Raw genomic sequence first — 6000 nt, forward strand, 5'->3', positions numbered from 1 at the left:
ATACGTATTTTACGTATAGTACATTAAATACTTCTAGATATTGAAAATTATTTACCTTTCTAAAAAATATTTGTAATATTGTAAAAAGCATCTATGTTTACACAATTTTGTGATGTACATTATAGTTTTACTTCCTAAAATGCATATAAGACATTTGAACATTTCACATCCTAAAATACTTATAATATGGATATCGACATTCACTTATTCTATAAATTAGTGTAAGTGTGTATCAGGATGTTCTACTTCAAATTGTAATTATTTACGATTATGCCTTCATAGATTGAGGAATCGTCTACAATTATCACACTTAGGATAGGTTTCTATCTTCTTTTTTGTCTTCTTCATGTTCATGTTCATCTTCTATCTTCTGTGATTATGACACTCAGAGTCCGGACAGGTTTTTGTCTTCTTTTCTCGCTTTTTCGTCTATTTCTTCTTCTTCTTCTTCTTCTTAGTCATCTCTTATGTTCTTCTTCCTTCCTTCCTTTTGCTTCTTTTTCACTAAAATCTTTTTTTTCTTTTGATTTTTGCTTTTTATAAATACGTATTATACCTATTTTTTCAAATGTACGTTAAATACAGTACTGGACAAATGTACATGATATTTGACTAAACAACACTAAGGTAGAGTACGTACTATACAAATTATGAGGTACTATATGTATTTAAACGTTAAATACGGGTACGTAAACAACCATGATCATTAGTTTCGAGGATGAACATTCTTCCATCCTAGTGCCCTTGCGCGATGATCTGGCCTTCCTCCTCGATGAAGCATCCATGGTGAGTGAACCGGACATGCATACCTTGATCTATGATCTGACCAACCAAGACGAAGTTCTTGGTGATTGTCGGTACATGCAGGACGTTCCTCATGATTCCCTTCTGATCGACATGGCTCAGAGGCACATCTCCAATGTGCACGATGGGATGTGGGGTGTTGTCCCCAATTTTGACTACCCCTTGCTTCTCCGGCTTCTCGAGAAAGGAGAACCACTCTTTGTAATTTGTCATGTGGTTTGAAGCTCCATAGTCCACATACCAACTTCTTCCTACTTCGAGTCGGATACTCCCATCCAGTTGGCCTTATGCTTCATTACGAGCCTCCAGCAAAGTGCGATCGATGATGTCTGTCCACGTCTCTCCGGCTTGATCCGGCTTTGTCTGAATTAGCTCTCTTCTTCCAACACTCGCTTCCTCTATGGCCCTTCCAGCCACAATACCAGCATTCCATTTCGGCCTTTCCTTGCTGATTTCCGGCTCTGCCGCCTTGACTCCCCCTACTTCCGGAGGGTTCGGAATTGTTGTTGGCACCATCTTTGTGCCTCCGATTCTGCTCATGTTAGCCACCTCCATTGCACATCGATCCGCCTCGTCCACCAAGTCCATGGGACCTCTCTTCGTCCATGTACATCATCTTGTTGTTGGTGTGCGTGCTTGTCGACGCACCCTTGTGGTTCTCCTCTACAATGAGCATCAATTATAAGTTGAAAACTGAGGGCGTATTCTCCCTTGTACATACCGCTGTTCAGAATGCTCCGATATTGGATGCCAGGCCCTTGAGACAGACCTGGACCACCTAATCCTCCTCGACGGTCACGTTGAAGGGGGCAAGTGAATCGTAGATATCTTTGATTTGAGCCGTGTAGTCGGCGACCGACATGTCCTTCTGTTGGACATTGCTCAACTCCTATCAGAGTTCCAGCTTCTGGGCCATGATGCTTGCGGCGAAGACCTTTTTCAGGTTTCCCTAAGCTTCCTTTGTATAAAAGAATACGTGTGCGGAAGCGTATGCGAAAGACACAGAATACACGGTTCAAAAGTACGATAGTTCGGTAAAACGCAGAAATCACAAAGAAGGAGAGGGAGAGATAGAGAGAGACTCGAGAGAGAGAGAGAGCAAAGCAGAAAACGAAACTATGTTCAAAAAATAATTCTCTGTATGTTCTCTGTATACATATTTCGTGCTCAATGACCACCTTTTATACAAGCCTTGACTATTGGGTTGACACAAGTACTTAAACTACTTGGCCGCTCATAAATGAGCATCCTACACATACCCCCAAAATTATTCCTTACGAGGAATAACATTCTAATGGCCTCTCGGTTTACACACCACTACAGCCATATTGTGCGTACGGTTTTACGCACCCAGTCTACGCATTGGGTTATGCACCCATTTACGCACCCAATGTTGAGCTTGTCTCTCAACACTCCCCCTCAAGCTCAACTTGAGGTTCCATCTGCTTTTCCGGATCTTTGCTTCGGCCTCTCCTGGCTTCACGCCTCGCTCGCACTCCTCGACCCATTCGATTGCGCACTTCGATCCTTTCGGTTGGCTTGTTTGTTCACGTGACCCTTCTCTGCTCCCTTGTTATCGCGGTGTTGGCGCCTCTTTCGCTGCCCTCTCCTCCACTTGGCCCTCAGTCGATTCTTAATGTCTGAATCAAACATTTCGATTGAATCGGTCACTTCAGATTAAATTCCACTTTCGCCCAAATTGGTTATAGATCTCCAATTCGTCTTCTGTTTTCAGGCCCTTTTTTGTTATTAACCGTTCGGTTGTAGCAAGGAGTGCGGGTGACTTTGTGATATGGTAGATAATGTAATAGTAAAAGAAGAGATTCTAAGCATAGAGGTGTGAGAGAGAGAAACTCAAGAAATTTTCATTAAAATGAAAGGAAAGACCTTATGCAGCAAACTAGTTTCGCTCGCTTAGAGCTCATCAGTGCAAAAGGCCATGGAAATACAAATGGTGGTTTATATAGGATGTTGAGAATGGGGAAGGGAGGAGAAAGAGGGAAAGTATAATCATAGTGAGTGGGGTGTAATAAGAGTGTAAATAGATGGAAGGCTGTAGGGATTTAAGGTGGAAGATTTTGATGATAGGGGGGGTGGTGATAAAGGGGAAAATGAGTAGGTGATAGGAAGATTGATAGGGTGATAAGACAGATGAGTGAGTGGGATATGGTGATAAAGGGAAATGAATGAGTGATAGGGTATGTAATTATAAGTAAACATAAGATGGTGAGAAGGTGAAAATTAAGGAAGGGAATAAGAAGGGAAAGGAAGGAAAAAGAAAAAGGAAGTTAGTAAGAGGTGGTGGGGAGAAGGTTTGAGGGAAACGAGGGAAGAGAGAGAGTGTGTATAAAAAGGTAGTGAGAGGTATAGGGGAGGGGGAAGGGAGAGAGAGAGAGAGAGAGAACTATGGATTTTAGTGAAATGTGTATAAAAAGGTAGTGAGAGGTATAGGGGAGGGGGAAGGGAGAAGGGAGAAAAAATGGAGAGAGAGAGAGAGAGATAAGGAATGAGTGAAGTTATAAAATAGTAGTAAGGGAGAGAGAGAGAGAGAGAAATATAGATTTTAGTGAAATATGAGGGAATGATAGGGGGCTATAGATAGGAGGGAAGGGGAAAAGGGAGATGTGTGTGACTAGTAAATAGTAGTAAGGGGGAAGGAGAGAGGAACAAGGAAGGGGGATAGATGAAGGGTGAGAAAATATGTTTATGGGGGGTCTAGGATGTTTTTAGTTTTGACTAGAAAAGAGTGGAGGTTTTTGGATTTTGTCCAACAGATAATGGGTTTAGGGATACGTTGTAGTTGGGGATCTAATTGTATACTAGAGTGTAGGCTAGTGAGCATTTCTTTGATAATTAGTGTGGGGGTATGACGAGTATATCTAAGTTTAAAGATAGTGGGTGGGGTGGTTTTTTTAGTTTTTTCTTTGAAGAGGAGAGTGTGTCTAAGGGAGTAAGGGTGTTTTCTAAAGTTCTTTAGAATAAAATGCGTGGGATAACCTTTAGGAGGTTTGTGTAGGATAAATTGTATTTCTATGAGAGACAAGATATTAAGGTTACAGTTGACTATGTCATGTGGTCGACTTAAAAGTTCTTCTAATGGGAGACTATTAATTTTTTTATATGTAGTGATGTCGGATAAATGTTCTAGGGCTTTATCTAGGTATGTTTTTTTATCGAGGACACAAACTCTGATGTTTTTGTCCGCTGGTAGGATGATTATTTGTTTATTTTTTCTAAGGCTGGTTAGTGTTATTTGGAGGTGTAGTGGTATTTTGGTATTAGGCAGTATATTATTATGGAGGTTTGTGGAGAGAGAGATATTGTGTTTATGGAGTATAGACTCTAATGGTGGATACTTTGTAGGAGGGTTCCAATTCGGGTTGGGTAGTTTGAAGGGATTAGAGGGGGGAGAGTTGAAGTCTTTAAAGAAATGTTTAAGTCTCAAGGATCTACTAAGGTTTTGGTATTCTTGAAGAATGGATTGGTTAGTAGGTGGGGGATAGGGGGGTATAAACTTAAGTCCTAGGTTTAAAAGTTTGATTTCTAATTTACTAAGGGCGTAATTTGAAAGATTATGAATTTTGTTTTTTAAGACGGGAGTCGTGTCTATGGTGGGAGTAAGTGGTTTCCAAAACTTGTATCTAAGCCTTTTAGTGCGTGATTTAGTGTAAGGGTAGAAGGGGAAATGGAAGTAGCCGCTGCAAAAGTCATCATCTGTTGTGGAGGGAACTCAACATTGTATGGTGATTCAATGTGAGTCGAAGTATCACTATTATGGGTTCCAAACTCCGATGATAAGCCCTCCATAGAAAATACGATCTAGCCTTTTTTGTTATTAACCGTTCGGTTGTAGCAAGGAGTGCGAGCGACTTTGTGATATGGTAGATAATGTGATAGGGCCTCTCGGTTTACACACCACTATAGCCATATTGTGCATACGGTTTTACGCACCCAGTCTACACACTGGGTTATGCACCCGTTTACGCACCCAATGTTGAGCTTGTCTCTCAACACTCCCCCTCAAGCTCAACTTGAGGTTCCATCTGCTTTTCCGGATCTTTGCTGCGGCCTCTCCTGGCTTCACGCCTCGCTTGCGCTCCTCGACCCGTTCGATTGCGCGCTTTGATCCTTTCGGTTGGCTTGTTTGTTCACATGGCCCTTCTCAGCTCCCTTGCTATCGCGGTGCTGGCACCTCTTTTGCTGCCCTTTCCTCCACTTGGCCCTTAGTCGATTCTTAATGTCTGAATCAAACATTTCGATTGAATCGGTCACTTCAGATTCAATTCCACTTTCGCCCGAATTGGTTATCTCCAATTCGTTTTTTGTTTTCAGGCCCTTGACAACATCGAACCACGTCTTGGTCTTTGCCTTTACGCCCTTCTTGGTTGTATTTCCCCTTTGTTCGGTTGTCTCCGACTCTTCCTTGCGGTTACGACCCCTGTTTTCTTCTTCGGCTTCTTCAACCGGCCCGAAATTGAATTCTTCATCCATCTCGGCAGAGCGGTCACTACAGCTCCTTCCATGCTCATGTTCCTGTCTCCCCCTCAAGTTCGGCGTGTCGAGGTGACGCAAACCCAGCTCACCCGAGAAATGCCACAACTTGTCGAGACCAAGGGGCTTCATTAGAGATATGCCCTACTGTAAGCATATGATAAGGATAAAAGAATGATAGATAGAAAGGAGAGAGTGAAGGGATCGAGACGGAATTGAGCCTCGATCGGCGTCCCATACCACCGTTGTGGCATCGAGTTGTACCTGGTGCTGGTGCGCTCGCTACAAGAGTTGACCCACCACAAGAACAGAGTCTCAACGTAGTCAAAAGATGATGAAATGAGGGTAGCGAGGCCTCTTATTTATAGCGATACCCAAGGCCCCCAGGCAAGTTCACACTTGGCCTAATGGGTTGTCTCAATCTTGAGGACTAAAAGTAATCCTCCCCTTCTTTACACTCTCGTTTAACCCTCACACTTATCCACGTGTATAGAATACTACGGTAAATTCTCACCACGGGATATTATATGGTCATGCCCGTAATAGGCCTTGTGAAGATGTCGCTAATCTGCCGACCCGTCGGAACATACACTAGTTCGACTTTATTAGAAAGGACACGCTCGCAGACAATATGGTAGTGCACCTCAATGTGCTTAGTCCGGCCATGGAATTCAAGGTTTTTGGCAAGGTGGATACTATTGAGGT

This window comes from Azolla caroliniana, unplaced genomic scaffold (assembly GCF_043228905.1).
Source record: "Azolla caroliniana isolate FFs.n. ecotype wild unplaced genomic scaffold, voAzoCaro1.0.p SCAF_14, whole genome shotgun sequence".
Lineage (NCBI taxonomy): Eukaryota > Viridiplantae > Streptophyta > Polypodiopsida > Salviniales > Salviniaceae > Azolla > Azolla caroliniana.